This window comes from Pseudophryne corroboree, chromosome 9, assembly GCF_028390025.1.
Source record: "Pseudophryne corroboree isolate aPseCor3 chromosome 9, aPseCor3.hap2, whole genome shotgun sequence".
NCBI classification, from domain to species: domain Eukaryota; kingdom Metazoa; phylum Chordata; class Amphibia; order Anura; family Myobatrachidae; genus Pseudophryne; species Pseudophryne corroboree.
Genome location: NC_086452.1, coordinates 331,750,667 through 331,769,109, shown reverse-complemented (window position 1 = coordinate 331,769,109; position 18,443 = coordinate 331,750,667).

Below are 18,443 nucleotides of genomic sequence, written 5' to 3'. Positions count from 1 at the left end.
TGACCACCAGTATATACTATATAGCAGTACGGTACAGCATAGTTGCCTACCCTCCCTCATTCTGCAGGAGACTCCCTGAAATAGCAGCAATCTCCCTCACTCCCTGAATGGTCCCTCAATCTCCCTGAAAAAAATAGAAATCATAGATACATACATTTAAATGGTATCATTAGTGCCATTTCCCTATATTGGTTATTAGATACAATGAACCCTATGGCTACATGCATTTTAAAGGTTTCTTGTGGCCACTTACAGTATATGGAACCTCTTGTAAAACACAATACACGAACAAATCCTGCAAAATATAAGAGTCTTTTCTTCAACAAGTATATCTTACTAACTTTGGGGCTCATTTACATTTGGATGTAAGTCATTTTCATGACACGCCACTCAGATGTAGCAGTATGCGCCCGCGCTGATAGGTGTCACTTTCACATTCTCCCTGAAATGCTTTTTCAAAAGTAGGCTAGTATGCGGTAGAGTAGGCCACTGCTCTACCTACCTCTGTGTCGTCAAGTATACTATCCATCCATACCTGTGGTGCATTTCAGTTTTGCACAGTTTGCTGACCACCAGTATATACTATATAGCAGTACGGTACAGAAGGCCACTGCTCTACCTACCTCTGTGTCGTCAAGTATACTATCCATCCATACCTGTGGTGCATTTCAGTTTTGCACAGTTTGCTGACCACCAGTATATACTATATAGCAGTACGGTACAGTAGGCCACTGCTCTACCTACCTCTGTGTCGTCAAGTATACTATTCATCCATACCTGTGGTGCATTTCAGTTTTGCACAGTTTGCTGACCACTAGTATATACTATATAGCAGTACGGTACAGTAGGCCACTGCTCTAACTACCTCTGTGTCGTCAAGTATACTATCCATCCGTACCTGTGGTGCATTTCAGTTTTGCCCAGTTTGCTGACCACCAGTATATAATATATAGCAGTACGGTACAGTAGGCCACTGCTCTACCTACCTCTGTGTTGTCAAGTATACTATCCATCCATACCTGTGGTGCATTTCAATTTTGCACAGTTTGCTGACCACCAGTATATATACTATATAGCAGTACGGTACAGTAGGCCACTGCTCTACCTACCTCTGTGTCGTCAAGTATACTATCCATCCATACCTGTGGTGCATTTCAGTTTTGCGCAGTTTGCTGACCACCAGTATATACTATATAGCAGTACGGTACAGTAGGCCACTGCTCTACCTACCTCTGTGTCATCAAGTATACTATCCATCCATACCTGTGGTGCATTTCAGTTTTGCACAGTTTGCTGACCACCAGTATATAATATATAGCAGTACGGTACAGTAGGCCACTGCTCTACCTACCTCTGTGTTGTCAAGTATACTATCCATCCATACCTGTGGTGCATTTCAGTTTTGCACAGTTTGCTGACCACCAGTATATACTATATAGCAGTACGGTACAGTAGGCCACTGCTCTACCTACCTCTGTGTCGTCAAGTATACTATCCATCCATACCTGTGGTGCATTTCAGTTTTGCACAGTTTGCTGACCACCAGTATATAATATATAGCAGTATGGTACAGTAGGCCACTGCTCTACCTACCTCTGTGTCGTCAAGTATACTATCCATCCATACCTGTGGTGCATTTCAGTTTTGCACAGTTTGCTGACCACCAGTATATAATATATAGCAGTATGGTACAGTAGGCCACTGCTCTACCTAACTCTGTGTCGTCAAGTATACTTTCCATCCATAACTGTGGTGCATTTCAGTTTTGCACAGTTTGCTGACCACCAGTATATACTATATAGCAGTACGGTACAGTAGGCCACTGCTCTACCTACCTCTGTGTCGTCAGGTATACTATCCATCCATACCTGTGGTGCATTTCAGTTTTGCACAGTTTGCTGACCACCAGTATATAATATATAGCAGTACGGTACAGTAGGCCACTGCTCTACCTACCTCTGTGTCGCCAAGTATACTATCCATCCATACCTGTGGTGCATTTCAGTTTTGCAGTTTGCTGACCACCAGTATATAATATATAGCAGTACGGTACAGTAGGCCACTGTTCTACCTACTTCTGTGTCGTCAAGTATACTATCCATCCATACCTGTGGTGCATTTCAGTTTTGCACAGTTTGCTGACCACCAGTATATAATATATAGCAGTATGGTACAGTAGGCCACTGCTCTACCTACCTCTGTGTCGTCAAGTATACTATCCATCCATACCTGTGGTGCACTTCAGTTTTGCACAGTTTGCTGACCACCAGTATATAATATATAGCAGTACGGTACAGTAGGCCACTGCTCTACCTACCTCTGTGTTGTCAAGTATACTATCCATCCATACCTGTGGTGCATTTCAATTTTGCATAGTTTGCTGACCACCAGTATATACTATATAGCAGTACGGTACAGTAGGCCACTGCTCTACCTACCTCTGTGTCGTCAAGTATACTATCCATCCATACCTGTGGTGCATTTCAGTTTTGCGCAGTTTGCTGACCACCAGTATATACTATATAGCAGTACGGTACAGTAGGCCACTGCTCTACCTACCTCTGTGTCATCAAGTATACTATCCATCCATACCTGTGGTGCATTTCAGTTTTGCACAGTTTGCTGACCACCAGTATATAATATATAGCAGTACGGTACAGTAGGCCACTGCTCTACCTACCTCTGTGTTGTCAAGTATACTATCCATCCATACCTGTGGTGCATTTCAGTTTTGCACAGTTTGCTGACCACCAGTATATACTATATAGCAGTACGGTACAGTAGGCCACTGCTCTACCTACCTCTGTGTCGTCAAGTATACTATCCATCCATACCTGTGGTGCATTTCAGTTTTGCACAGTTTGCTGACCACCAGTATATAATATATAGCAGTACGGTACAGTAGGCCACTGCTCTACCTACCTCTGTGTCGTCAAGTATACTATCCATCCATACCTGTGGTGCATTTCAGTTTTGCACAGTTTGCTGACCACCAGTATATAATATATAGCAGTATGGTACAGTAGGCCACTGCTCTACCTAACTCTGTGTCGTCAAGTATACTTTCCATCCATAACTGTGGTGCATTTCAGTTTTGCACAGTTTGCTGACCACCAGTATATACTATATAGCAGTACGGTACAGTAGGCCACTGCTCTACCTACCTCTGTGTCGTCAGGTATACTATCCATCCATACCTGTGGTGCATTTCAGTTTTGCACAGTTTGCTGACCACCAGTATATAATATATAGCAGTACGGTACAGTAGGCCACTGCTCTACCTACCTCTGTGTCGCCAAGTATACTATCCATCCATACCTGTGGTGCATTTCAGTTTTGCAGTTTGCTGACCACCAGTATATAATATATAGCAGTACGGTACAGTAGGCCACTGTTCTACCTACTTCTGTGTCGTCAAGTATACTATCCATCCATACCTGTGGTGCATTTCAGTTTTGCACAGTTTGCTGACCACCAGTATATAATATATAGCAGTATGGTACAGTAGGCCACTGCTCTACCTACCTCTGTGTCGTCAAGTATACTATCCATCCATACCTGTGGTGCACTTCAGTTTTGCACAGTTTGCTGACCACCAGTATATAATATATAGCAGTACGGTACAGTAGGCCACTGCTCTACCTACCTCTGTGTTGTCAAGTATACTATCCATCCATACCTGTGGTGCATTTCAATTTTGCACAGTTTGCTGACCACCAGTATATACTATATAGCAGTACGGTACAGTAGGCCACTGCTCTACCTACCTCTGTGTCGTCAAGTATACTATCCATCCATACCTGTGGTGCATTTCAGTTTTGCGCAGTTTGCTGACCACCAGTATATACTATATAGCAGTACGGTACAGTAGGCCACTGCTCTACCTACCTCTGTGTCATCAAGTATACTATCCATCCATACCTGTGGTGCATTTCAGTTTTGCACAGTTTGCTGACCACCAGTATATAATATATAGCAGTACGGTACAGTAGGCCACTGCTCTACCTACCTCTGTGTTGTCAAGTATACTATCCATCCATACCTGTGGTGCATTTCAGTTTTGCACAGTTTGCTGACCACCAGTATATACTATATAGCAGTACGGTACAGTAGGCCACTGCTCTACCTACCTCTGTGTCGTCAAGTATACTATCCATCCATACCTGTGGTGCATTTCAGTTTTGCACAGTTTGCTGACCACCAGTATATAATATATAGCAGTACGGTACAGTAGGCCACTGCTCTACCTACCTCTGTGTCGTCAAGTATACTATCCATCCATACCTGTGGTGCATTTCAGTTTTGCACAGTTTGCTGACCACCAGTATATAATATATAGCAGTATGGTACAGTAGGCCACTGCTCTACCTAACTCTGTGTCGTCAAGTATACTTTCCATCCATAACTGTGGTGCATTTCAGTTTTGCACAGTTTGATGACCACCAGTATATACTATATAGCAGTACGGTACAGTAGGCCACTGCTCTACCTACCTCTGTGTCGTCAGGTATACTATCCATCCATACCTGTGGTGCATTTCAGTTTTGCACAGTTTGCTGACCACCAGTATATAATATATAGCAGTACGGTACAGTAGGCCACTGCTCTACCTACCTCTGTGTCGCCAAGTATACTATCCATCCATACCTGTGGTGCATTTCAGTTTTGCAGTTTGCTGACCACCAGTATATAATATATAGCAGTACGGTACAGTAGGCCACTGCTCTACCTACTTCTGTGTCGTCAAGTATACTATCCATCCATACCTGTGGTGCATTTCAGTTTTGCACAGTTTGCTGACCACCAGTATATAATATATAGCAGTACGGTACAGTAGGCCACTGCTCTACCTACCTCTGTGTCATCAAGTATACTATCCATCCATACCTGTGGTGCATTTCAGTTTTGCACAGTTTGCTGACCACCAGTATATAATATATAGCAGTGTGGTACAGTAGGCCACTGCTCTACCTACCTCTGTGTCGCCAAGTATACTATCCATCCATACCTGTGGTGCATTTCAGTTGTGCGCAGTATATATAGTAGTAGGCCATTGCTATTGATATATTACTGGCATATAATTCCATACATTAAAAAATGGAGAACAAAAATGTGGAGGGTAAAATAGGGAAAGATCAAGATCCACTTCCACCTCGTGCTGAAGCTGCTGCCACTAGTCATGGCCGAGACGATGAAATGCCATCAACGTCGTCTGCCAAGGACGATGCCCAATGTCATAGTAGAGAGCATGTAAAATCCAAAAAAATAAAGCTCAGTAAAATTACCCAAAAATCTAAATCAGAATCATCTGAGGAGAAGCGTCAACTTGCCAATGTGCCATTTACGACACAGAGTGGCAAGGAACGGCTGAGGGCCTGGCCTATGTTCAAGGCTAGTGGTTCAGCTTCACATGAGGATGGAAGCACTCATCCTCCTGCTAGAAAACTTAAAAGAGTAAAGATGGCAAAATCACAGCAAAGAACTGTGCGTTCTTCTAAATCACAAATCCCCAAGGAGAGTCCAATTGTGTCGGTTGCGATGCCTGCAACTCTTTTTTCTTTGCATCATGTGCTGTTTGGGGACTATTTTTGGAAGTGCCATCCTGTCTGACACTGCAGTGCCACTCCTAGATGGGCCAGGTGTTTGTGTCGGCCACTTGGGTCGCTTAGCTGAGTCACACAGCTACCTCATTGCGCCTCTTTTTTTCTTTGCATCATGTGCTGTTTGGGGACTATTTTTTTGAAGTGCCATCCTGTCAGACACTGCAGTGCCACTCCTAGATGGGCCAGGTGTTTGTGTCGGCCACTTGGGTCGCTTAGCTTAGTCACACAGCTACCTCATTGCGCCTCTTTTTTTCTTTGCATCATGTGCTGTTTGGGGACTATTTTTTTGAAGTGCCATCCTGTCTGACACTGCAGTGCCACTCCTAGATGGGCCAGGTGTTTGTGTCGGTCACTTGTATCGCTTAGCTTAGTCACACAGCGTCCATCTTGCACCTCTTTTTTTCTTTGCATCATGTGCTGTTTGGGTTATTATTTTTTTAATCTGCCATCCTGTCTGACACTGCAGTGCCACTCCTAGATGGGCCCGGTGTTTGTGTCGGCCACTTGGGTCGCTTAGCTTAGCCATCCAGCGACCTTGGTGCACCTCTCTTTTCTTTGCATCATGTGCTGTTTGGGGACTATTTTTTAAATCTGCCATCCTGTCTGACACTGCAGTGCCACTCCTAGATGGGCCAGGTGTTTGTGTCGGCCACTTGGGTCGCTTAGCTTAGCCATCCAGCGACCTTGGTGCACCTCTTTTTTTCTCTGCATCATGTGCTGTTTGGGGACTATTTTTAAAATCTGCCATCCTGTCTGACATTGCAGTGCCACTCCTAGATGGGCCAGGTGTTTGTGTCGGCCACTTGGGTCGCTTAGCTTAGTCACACAGCTACCTCATTGCTCCTCTTTTTTTCTTTGCATCATGTGCTGTTTGGGGACTATTTTTTTGAAGTGCCATCCTGCCTGACACTGCAGTGCCACTCCTAGATGGGCCAGGTGTTTGTGTCGGCCACTTGTGTCGCTTAGCTTAGTCACACAGCTACCTCATTGCTCCTCTTTTTTTCTTTGCATCATGTGCTGTTTGGGGACTATTTTTTTGAAGTGCCATCCTGTCTGACACTGCAGTGTCACTCCTAGTGATGAGCGGGTTCGGTTTCCGAACCCCCCCGAACTTTACCCTTTTTTCACGGGTCCGAGCCATACTCGGATTCTCCCGTATGGCTCGGTTAACCCGAGCGCGCCCGAACGTCATCATCCCGCTGTCGGATTCTCGCGAGATTCGGATTCTATATAAGCAGCCGCGCGTCGCCGCCATTTTCACACGTGCATTGGAGATGATAGGGAGAGGACGTGGCTGGCGTCCTCTCCGTTTATTTATTGTAGAAGAGACAATTGATTGCAGTTGTTTATTACTAATTGTGGGGAGGATTGGGGAGCAGCTGTTAGGAGTACAGTGCAGAGTTTTGCTGATAGTGACCACCAGTTTTTATCCGTTCTCTGCCTGAAAAAAACGCTCCATACCATATCTGTGCTCAGTGTGCTGCATGATATATCTGTGCTGAGTGCTCACACTGCTTAATTGTGGGGACTGGGGAGCAGCTATAGCAGGAGTACAGTGCAGACTAGAGTTTTGCTGACAGTGACCACCAGTATACGTTTGTCTGCCTGAAAAACACTCCATATCTGTGCTACTGCTCACAGTGTGCTGCTTTATTGTGGGGATTGGGGGACCACCAGTATAATTAATAATATTATATAGGAGGAGTACAGTGCAGAGTGCACTGCTGTACCTACCTACCTACATCTGTGTCGTCATCCATTAAGTATACTATCCATCTACATTCCTATACCTGTGGTGCATTTTAGTTTAGCAGTTTGCTGACAGTGTCCACCAGGTCTTGTATACTATATATAGCAGTACGGTAGGCCACTGCTGTACCTACCTCTGTGTCGTCACTCATCAACCTTTAAGTATACTATCCATCCATCTACATTGTATACCTGTGGTGCCTTTTTTTTAGACTAGTTTAGCAGTTTGCTGACAGTGTCCACCAGGTCCATGATACTGTATATAGCAGTACGGTAGGCCACTGCTGTACCTACCTCTGTGTCGTCACTCGTCATCCATTAAGTATACTATCCATCCATCTACATTGTATACCTGTGGTGCCATTTTTTTAGACTAGTTTAGCAGTTTGCTGACAGTGTCCACCAGGTCCAGTATACTGTATATAGCAGTACGGTAGGCCACTGCTGTACCTACCTCTGTGTCGTCACTCGTCATCCATTAAGTATACTATCCATCCATCTACATTGTATATCTGTGGTGCCATTTTTTTAGACTAGTTTAGCAGTTTGCTGACAGTGTCCACCAGGTCCATTATACTGTATATAGCAGTACGGTAGGCCACTGCTCTACCTACCTCTGTGTCGTCACTCGTCATCCATTAAGTATACTATCCATCCATTTACATTGTATACCTGTGGTGCCTTTTTTTTAGACTAGTTTAGCAGTTTGTTGACAGTGTCCACCAGGTCCAGTATACTGTATATAGCAGTATGGTAGGCCACTGCTGTACCTACCTCTGTGTCGTCACTCGTCATCTATTAAGTATACTATCTATCCATCTACATTGTATACCTGTGGTGCCTTTTTTTAGACTAGTTTAGCAGTTTGCTGACAGTGTCCACCAGGTCCAGTATACTGTATATAGCAGTACGGTAGGCCACTGCTGTACCTACCTCTGTGTCGTCACTCGTCATCCATTAAGTATACTATCCATCCATCTACATTGTATACCTGTGGTGCCTTTTTTTAGACTAGTTTAGCAGTTTGCTGACAGTGTCCACCAGGTCCAGTATACTGTATATAGCAGTACGGTAGGCCACTGCTGTACCTACCTCTGTGTCGTCACATGTCATCCATTAAGTATACTATCCTTCCATCTACATTGTATACCTGTGGTGCCATTTTATTAGACTAGTTTAGCAGTTTGCTGACAGTGTCCACCAGGTCTATTATACTGTATATAGCAGTACGGTAGACCACTGCTCTACCTACCTCTGTGTCGTCAAGTGTACTTTCCATCCATACCTTTGGTGCATTTCAGTTTTGCACAGTTTGCTGACCACCAGTATATACTATATAGCAGTACGGTACAGTAGGCCACTGCTCTACCTACCTCTGTGTCGCCAAGTATACTATCCATCCATACCTGTGGTGCATTTCAGTTTTGCACAGTTTGCTGACCACCAGTATATACTATATAGCAGTACGGTACAGTAGGCTACTGCTCTACCTACTTCTGTGTCGTCAAGTATACTATCCATCCATACCTGTGGTGCATTTCAGTTTTGCACAGTTTGCTGACCACCAGTATATAATATATAGCAGTATGGTACAGTAGGCCACTGCTCTACCTACCTCTGTGTCATCAAGTATACTATCCATCCATACCTGTGGTGCATTTCAGTTTTGCATAGTTTGCTGACCACCAGTATATTCTATATAGCAGTATGGTACAGTAGGCCACTGCTCTATCTACCTCTGTGTCGTCAAGTATACTATCCATCCATACCTGTGGTGCATTTCAGTTTTGCACAGTTTGCTGACCACCAGTATATAATATATAGCAGTATGGTACAGTAGGCCACTGCTCTACCTACCTCTGTGTCATCAAGTATACTATCCATCCATACCTGTGGTGCATTTCAGTTTTGCATAGTTTGCTGACCACCAGTATATTCTATATAGCAGTATGGTACAGTAGGCCACTGCTCTATCTACCTCTGTGTCGTCAAGTATACTATCCATCCATACCTGTGGTGCATTTCAGTTTTGCACAGTTTGCTGACCACCAGTATATAATATATAGCAGTATGGTACAGTAGGCCACTGCTCTACCTACCTCTGTGTCGCCAAGTATACTATCCATCCATACCTGTGGTGCATTTCAGTTGTGCGCAGTATATATAGTAGTAGGCCATTGCTATTGATATATTACTGGCATATAATTCCATACATTAAAAAATGGAGAACAATAATGTGCAGGGTAAAATAGGGAAAGATCAAGATCCACTTCCACCTCGTGCTGAAGCTGCTGCCACTAGTCATGGCCGAGATGATGAAATGCCATCAACGTCGTCTGCCAAGGACGATGCCCAATGTCATAGTAGAGAGCATGTAAAATCCAAAAAAATAAAGCTCAGTAAAATGACCCAAAAATCTAAATCAGAATCGTCTGAGGAGAAGCGTAAACTTGCCAATGTGCCATTTACAACACAGAGTGGCAAGGAACGGCTGAGGGCCTGGCCTATGTTCAAGGCTAGTGGTTCAGCTTCACATGAGGATGGAAGCACTCATCCTCCTGCTAGAAAACTTAAAAGAGTAAAGATGGCAAAAGCACAGCAAAGAACTGTGCGTTCTTCTAAATCACAAATCCCCAAGGAGAGTCCAATTGTGTCGGTTGCGATGCCTGCACCTCTTTTTTCTTTGCATCATGTGCTGTTTGGGGACTTTTTTGGAAGTGCCATCCTGTCTGACACTGCAGTGCCACTCCTAGATGGGCCAGGTGTTTGTGTCGGCCACTTGGGTCGCTTAGCTTAGTCACACAGCTACCTCATTGCGCCTCTTTTTTTCTTTGCATCATGTGCTGTTTGGGGACTATTTTTTTGAAGTGCCATCCTGTCAGACACTGCAGTGCCACTCCTAGATGGGCCAGGTGTTTGTGTCTGCCACTTGTGTCGCTTAGCTTAGTCACACAGCTACCTCATTGTGCCTCTTTTTTTCTTTGCATCATGTGCTGTTTGGGGACTATTTTTTTGAAGTGCCATCCTGTCTGATACTGCAGTGCCACTCCTAGATGGGCCAGGTGTTTGTGTTGGCCACTTGGGTCGCTTAGCTTAGTCACACAGCTACCTCATTGCGCCTCTTTTTTTCTTTGCATCATGTGCTGTTTGGGTACTGTTTTTTTGAAGTGCCATCCTGTCTGACACTGCAGTGCCACTCCTAGATGGGCCAGGTGTTTGTGTCGGCCACTTGTGTCGCTTAGCTTAGTCACACAGCGTCCATCTTGCACCTCTTTTTTTCTTTGCATCATGTGCTATTTGGGGACTATTTTTTTAATCTGCCATCCTGTCTGACACTGCAGTGCCACTCCTAGATGGGCCAGGTGTTTGTGTCGGCCACTTGGGTCGCTTAGCTTAGCCATCCAGCGACCTTGGTGCACCTCTTTTTTCTTTGCATCATGTGCTGTTTGGGGACTATTTTTTAAATCTGCCATCCTGTCTGACACTGCAATGCCACTCCTAGATGGGCCAGGTGTTTGTGTCGGCCACTTGGGTCGCTTAGCCATCCAGCGACCTTGGTGCACCTCTTTTTTTCTCTGCATCATGTGCTGTTTGGGGACTATTTTTAAAATCTGCCATCCTGTCTGACATTGCAGTGCCACTCCTAGATGGGCCAGGTGTTTGTGTCGGCCACTTGGGTCGCTTAGCTTAGTCACACAGCTACCTCATTGCGCCTCTTTTTTTCTTTGCATCATGTGCTGTTTGGGGACTATTTTTTTGAAGTGCCATCCTGTCTGACACTGCAGTGTCACTCCTAGTGATGAGCGGGTTCGGTTTCCGAACCCCCCCGAACTTTACCCTTTTTTCACGGGTCCGAGCCATACTCGGATTCTCCCGTATGGCTCGGTTAACCCGAGCGCGCCCGAACGTCATCATCCCGCTGTCGGATTCTCGCGAGATTCGGATTCTATATAAGCAGCCGCGCGTCGCCGCCATTTTCACACGTGCATTGGAGATGATAGGGAGAGGACGTGGCTGGCGTCCTCTCCGTTTATTTATTGTAGAAGAGACAATTGATTGCAGTTGTTTATTACTAATTGTGGGGAGGATTGGGGAGCAGCTGTTAGGAGTACAGTGCAGAGTTTTGCTGATAGTGACCACCAGTTTTTATCCGTTCTCTGCCTGAAAAAAACGCTCCATACCATATCTGTGCTCAGTGTGCTGCATGATATATCTGTGCTGAGTGCTCACACTGCTTAATTGTGGGGACTGGGGAGCAGCTATAGCAGGAGTACAGTGCAGACTAGAGTTTTGCTGACAGTGACCACCAGTATACGTTTGTCTGCCTGAAAAACACTCCATATCTGTGCTACTGCTCACAGTGTGCTGCTTTATTGTGGGGACTGGGGGACCACCAGTATAATTAATAATATTATATAGGAGGAGTACAGTGCAGAGTGCACGGCTGTACCTACCTACCTACATCTGTGTCGTCATCCATTAAGTATACTATCCATCTACATTCCTATAGCTGTGGTGCATTTTAGTTTAGCAGTTTGCTGACAGTGTCCACCAGGTCCAGTATACTATATATAGCAGTACGGTAGGCCACTGCTGTACCTACCTCTGTGTCGTCACTCGTCATCCATTAAGTATACTATCCGTCCATTTACATTGTATACCTGTGGTGCCTTTTTTTTAGACTAGTTTAGCAGTTTGCTGACAGTGTCCACCAGGTCCAGTATACTGTATATAGCAGTACGGTAGGCCATTGCTGTACCTACCTCTGTGTCGTCACTCGTCATCCATTAAGTATACTATCCATCCATCTACATTGTATACCTGTGGTGCCATTTTTTTAGACTAGTTTAGCAGTTTGCTGACAGTGTCCACCAGGTCCAGTATACTGTATATAGCAGTACGGTAGGCCACTGCTGTACCTACCTCTGTGTCGTCACTCGTCAACCATTAAGTATACTATCCATCCATCTACATTGTATACCTGTGGTGCCTTTTTTTTAGACTAGTTTAGCAGTTTGCTGACAGTGTCCACCAGGTCCATTATACTGTATATAGCAGTACGGTAGGCCACTGCTGTACCTACCTCTGTGTCGTCACTCGTCATCCATTAAGTATACTATCCATCCATCTACATTGTATACCTGTGGTGCCATTTTTTTAGACTAGTTTAGCAGTTTGCTGACAGTGTCCACCAGGTCCAGTATACTGTATATAGCAGTACGGTAGGCCACTGCTGTACCTACCTCTGTGTCGTCACTCGTCAACCATTAAGTATACTATCCATCCATCTACATTGTATACCTGTGGTGCCTTTTTTTTAGACTAGTTTAGCAGTTTGCTGACAGTGTCCACCAGGTCCATTATACTGTATATAGCAGTACGGTAGGCCACTGCTGTACCTACCTCTGTGTCGTCACTCGTCATCCATTAAGTATACTATCCATCCATCTACATTGTATACCTGTGGTGCCATTTTTTTAGACTAGTTTAGCAGTTTGCTGACAGTGTCCACCAGGTCCAGTATACTGTATATAGCAGTACGGTAGGCCACTGCTGTACCTACCTCTGTGTCGTCACTCGTCATCCATTAAGTGTACTATCCATCCATCTACATTGTATACCTGTGGTGCCATTTTTTTTAGACTAGTTTAGCAGTTTGCTGACAGTGTCCACCAGGTCCATTATACTGTATATAGCAGTACGGAAGGCCACTGCTCTACCTACCTCTGTGTCGTCACTCGTCATCCATTAAGTATACTATCCATCCATTTACATTGTATACCTGTGGTGCCTTTTTTTTAGACTAGTTTAGCAGTTTGTTGACAGTGTCCACCAGGTCCAGTATACTGTATATAGCAGTACGGTAGGCCACTGCTGTACCTACCTCTGTGTCGTCACTCGTCATCCATTAAGTATACTATCTATCCATCTACATTGTATACCTGTGGTGCCTTTTTTTAGACTAGTTTAGCAGTTTGCTGACAGTGTCCACCAGGTCCAGTATACTGTATATAGCAGTACGGTAGGCCACTGCTGTACCTACCTCTGTGTCGTCACATGTCATCCATTAAGTATACTATCCATCCATCTACATTGTATACCTGTGGTGCCATTTTATTAGACTAGTTTAGCACTTTGCTGACAGTGTCCACCAGGTCCATTATACTGTATATAGCAGTACGGTAGGCCACTGCTCTACCTACCTCTGTGTCGTCAAGTGTACTTTCCATCCATACCTGTGGTGAATTTCAGTTTTGCACAGTTTGCTGACCACCAGTATATACTATATAGCAGTACGGTACAGTAGGCCACTGCTCTACCTACCTCTGTGTCGTCAGGTATACTATCCATCCATACCTGTGGTGCCTTTCAGTTTTGCACAGTTTGCTGACCACCAGTATATAATATATAGCAGTACGGTACAGTAGGCCACTGCTCTACCTACCTCTGTGTCGCCAAGTATACTATCCATCCATACCTGTGGTGCATTTCAGTTTTGCATAGTTTGCTGACCACCAGTATATACTATATAGCAGTACGGTACAGTAGGCCACTGCTCTACCTACCTCTGTGTCGTCAAGTATACTATCCATCCATACCTGTGGTGCATTTCAGTTTTGCACAGTTTGCTGACCACCAGTATATAATATATAGCAGTATGGTACAGTAGGCCACTGCTCTACCTACCTCTGTGTCGCCAAGTATACTATCCATCCATACCTGTGGTGCATTTCAGTTGTGCGCAGTATATATAGTAGTAGGCCATTGCTATTGATATATTACTGGCATATAATTCCATACATTAAAAAATGGAGAACAAAAATGTGGAGGGTAAAATAGGGAAAGATCAAGATCCACTTCCACCTCGTGCTGAAGCTGCTGCCACTAGTCATGGCCGAGATGATGAAATGCCATCAACGTCGTCTGCCAAGGACGATGCCCAATGTCATAGTAGAGAGCATGTAAAATCCAAAAAAATAAAGCTCAGTAAAATGACCCAAAAATCTAAATCAGAATCGTCTGAGGAGAAGCGTAAACTTGCCAATGTGCCATTTACAACACAGAGTGGCAAGGAACGGCTGAGGGCCTGGCCTATGTTCAAGGCTAGTGGTTCAGCTTCACATGAGGATGGAAGCACTCATCCTCCTGCTAGAAAACTTAAAAGAGTAAAGATGGCAAAAGCACAGCAAAGAACTGTGCGTTCTTCTAAATCACAAATCCCCAAGGAGAGTCCAATTGTGTCGGTTGCGATGCCTGCACCTCTTTTTTCTTTGCATCATGTGCTGTTTGGGGACTTTTTTGGAAGTGCCATCCTGTCTGACACTGCAGTGCCACTCCTAGATGGGCCAGGTGTTTGTGTCGGCCACTTGGGTCGCTTAGCTTAGTCACACAGCTACCTCATTGCGCCTCTTTTTTTCTTTGCATCATGTGCTGTTTGGGGACTATTTTTTTGAAGTGCCATCCTGTCAGACACTGCAGTGCCACTCCTAGATGGGCCAGGTGTTTGTGTCTGCCACTTGTGTCGCTTAGCTTAGTCACACAGCTACCTCATTGTGCCTCTTTTTTTCTTTGCATCATGTGCTGTTTGGGGACTATTTTTTTGAAGTGCCATCCTGTCTGATACTGCAGTGCCACTCCTAGATGGGCCAGGTGTTTGTGTTGGCCACTTGGGTCGCTTAGCTTAGTCACACAGCTACCTCATTGCGCCTCTTTTTTTCTTTGCATCATGTGCTGTTTGGGTACTGTTTTTTTGAAGTGCCATCCTGTCTGACACTGCAGTGTCACTCCTAGATGGGCCAGGTGTTTGTGTCGGCCACTTGTGTCGCTTAGCTTAGTCACACAGCGTCCATCTTGCACCTCTTTTTTTCTTTGCATCATGTGCTGTTTGGGGACTATTTTTTTAATCTGCCATCCTGTCTGACACTGCAGTGCCACTCCTAGATGGGCCAGGTGTTTGTGTCGGCCACTTGGGTCGCTTAGCTTAGCCATCCAGCTACCTTGGTGCACCTCTTTTTTTCTTTGCATAGCAGTACGGTAGGCCACTGCTGTACCTACCTCTGTGTCGTCACTCGTCATCCATTAAGTATACTATCCATCCATCTACATTGTATACCTGTGGTGCCATTTTTTTTAGACTAGTTTAGCAGTTTGCTGACAGTGTCCACCAGGTCCATTATACTGTATATAGCAGTACGGTAGGCCACTGCTGTACCTACCTCTGTGTCGTCATTCGTCCTCCATTAAGTATACTATCCATCCATCTACATTGTATACCTGTGGTGCCTTTTTTTTTAGACTAGTTTAGGAGTTTGCTGACAGTTTCCACCAGGTCCAGTATACTGTATATAGCAGTATGGTAGGCCACTGCTGTACCTACCTCTGTGTCGTCACTCGTCATCCATTAAGTATACTATCTATCCTTCTACATTGTATACCTGTGGTGCCTTTTTTTTAGACTAGTTTAGCAGTTTGCTGACAGTGTCCACCAGGTCCAGTATACTGTATATAGCAGTACGGTAGGCCACTGCTATACCTACCTCTGTGTCGTCACTCGTCATCCATTAAGTATACTATCCATCCATCTACATTGTATACCTGTGGTGCCTTTTTTTAGACTAGTTTAGCAGTTTGCTGACAGTGTCCACCAGGTCCAGTATACTGTATATAGCAGTACGGTAGGCCACTGCTGTACCTACCTCTGTGTCGTCACTCGTCATCCATTAAGTATACTATCCATCCATCTACATTGTATACCTGTGGTGCCTTTTTTTTAGACTAGTTTAGCAGTTTGCTGACAGTGTCCACCAGGTCCAGTATACTGTATATAGCAGTACGGTAGGCCACTGCTGTACCTACCTCTGTGTCGTCACTCGTCATCCATTAAGTGTACTATCCATCCATCTACATTGTATACCTGTGGTGCCATTTTTTTTAGACTAGTTTAGCAGTTTGCTGACAGTGTCCACCAGGTCCATTATACTGTATATAGCAGTACGGAAGGCCACTGCTCTACCTACCTCTGTGTCGTCACTCGTCATCCATTAAGTATACTATCCATCCATTTACATTGTATACCTGTGGTGCCTTTTTTTTAGACTAGTTTAGCAGTTTGTTGACAGTGTCCACCAGGTCCAGTATACTGTATATAGCAGTACGGTAGGCCACTGCTGTACCTACCTCTGTGTCGTCACTCGTCATCCATTAAGTATACTATCTATCCATCTACATTGTATACCTGTGGTGCCTTTTTTTAGACTAGTTTAGCAGTTTGCTGACAGTGTCCACCAGGTCCAGTATACTGTATATAGCAGTACGGTAGGCCACTGCTGTACCTACCTCTGTGTCGTCACATGTCATCCATTAAGTATACTATCCATCCATCTACATTGTATACCTGTGGTGCCATTTTATTAGACTAGTTTAGCACTTTGCTGACAGTGTCCACCAGGTCCATTATACTGTATATAGCAGTACGGTAGGCCACTGCTCTACCTACCTCTGTGTCGTCAAGTGTACTTTCCATCCATACCTGTGGTGCATTTCAGTTTTGCACAGTTTGCTGACCACCAGTATATACTATATAGCAGTACGGTACAGTAGGCCACTGCTCTACCTACCTCTGTGTCGTCAGGTATACTATCCATCCATACCTGTGGTGCCTTTCAGTTTTGCACAGTTTGCTGACCACCAGTATATAATATATAGCAGTACGGTACAGTAGGCCACTGCTGTACCTACCTCTGTGTCGCCAAGTATACTATCCATCCATACCTGTGGTGCATTTCAGTTTTGCATAGTTTGCTGACCACCAGTATATACTATATAGCAGTACGGTACAGTAGGCCACTGCTCTACCTACCTCTGTGTCGTCAAGTATACTATCCATCCATACCTGTGGTGCATTTCAGTTTTGCACAGTTTGCTGACCACCAGTATATAATATATAGCAGTATGGTACAGTAGGCCACTGCTCTACCTACCTCTGTGTCGCCAAGTATACTATCCATCCATACCTGTGGTGCATTTCAGTTGTGCGCAGTATATATAGTAGTAGGCCATTGCTATTGATATATTACTGGCATATAATTCCATACATTAAAAAATGGAGAACAAAAATGTGGAGGGTAAAATAGGGAAAGATCAAGATCCACTACCACCTCGTGCTGAAGCTGCTGCCACTAGTCATGGCCGAGATGATGAAATGCCATCAACGTCGTCTGCCAAGGACGATGCCCAATGTCATAGTAGAGAGCATGTAAAATCCAAAAAAATAAAGCTCAGTAAAATGACCCAAAAATCTAAATCAGAATCGTCTGAGGAGAAGCGTAAACTTGCCAATGTGCCATTTACAACACAGAGTGGCAAGGAACGGCTGAGGGCCTGGCCTATGTTCAAGGCTAGTGGTTCAGCTTCACATGAGGATGGAAGCACTCATCCTCCTGCTAGAAAACTTAAAAGAGTAAAGATGGCAAAAGCACAGCAAAGAACTGTGCGTTCTTCTAAATCACAAATCCCCAAGGAGAGTCCAATTGTGTCGGTTGCGATGCCTGCACCTCTTTTTTCTTTGCATCATGTGCTGTTTGGGGACTTTTTTGGAAGTGCCATCCTGTCTGACACTGCAGTGCCACTCCTAGATGGGCCAGGTGTTTGTGTCGGCCACTTGGGTCGCTTAGCTTAGTCACACAGCTACCTCATTGCGCCTCTTTTTTTCTTTGCATCATGTGCTGTTTGGGGACTATTTTTTTGAAGTGCCATCCTGTCAGACACTGCAGTGCCACTCCTAGATGGGCCAGGTGTTTGTGTCTGCCACTTGTGTCGCTTAGCTTAGTCACACAGCTACCTCATTGTGCCTCTTTTTTTCTTTGCATCATGTGCTGTTTGGGGACTATTTTTTTGAAGTGCCATCCTGTCTGATACTGCAGTGCCACTCCTAGATGGGCCAGGTGTTTGTGTTGGCCACTTGGGTCGCTTAGCTTAGTCACACAGCTACCTCATTGCGCCTCTTTTTTTCTTTGCATCATGTGCTGTTTGGGTACTGTTTTTTTGAAGTGCCATCCTGTCTGACACTGCAGTGCCACTCCTAGATGGGCC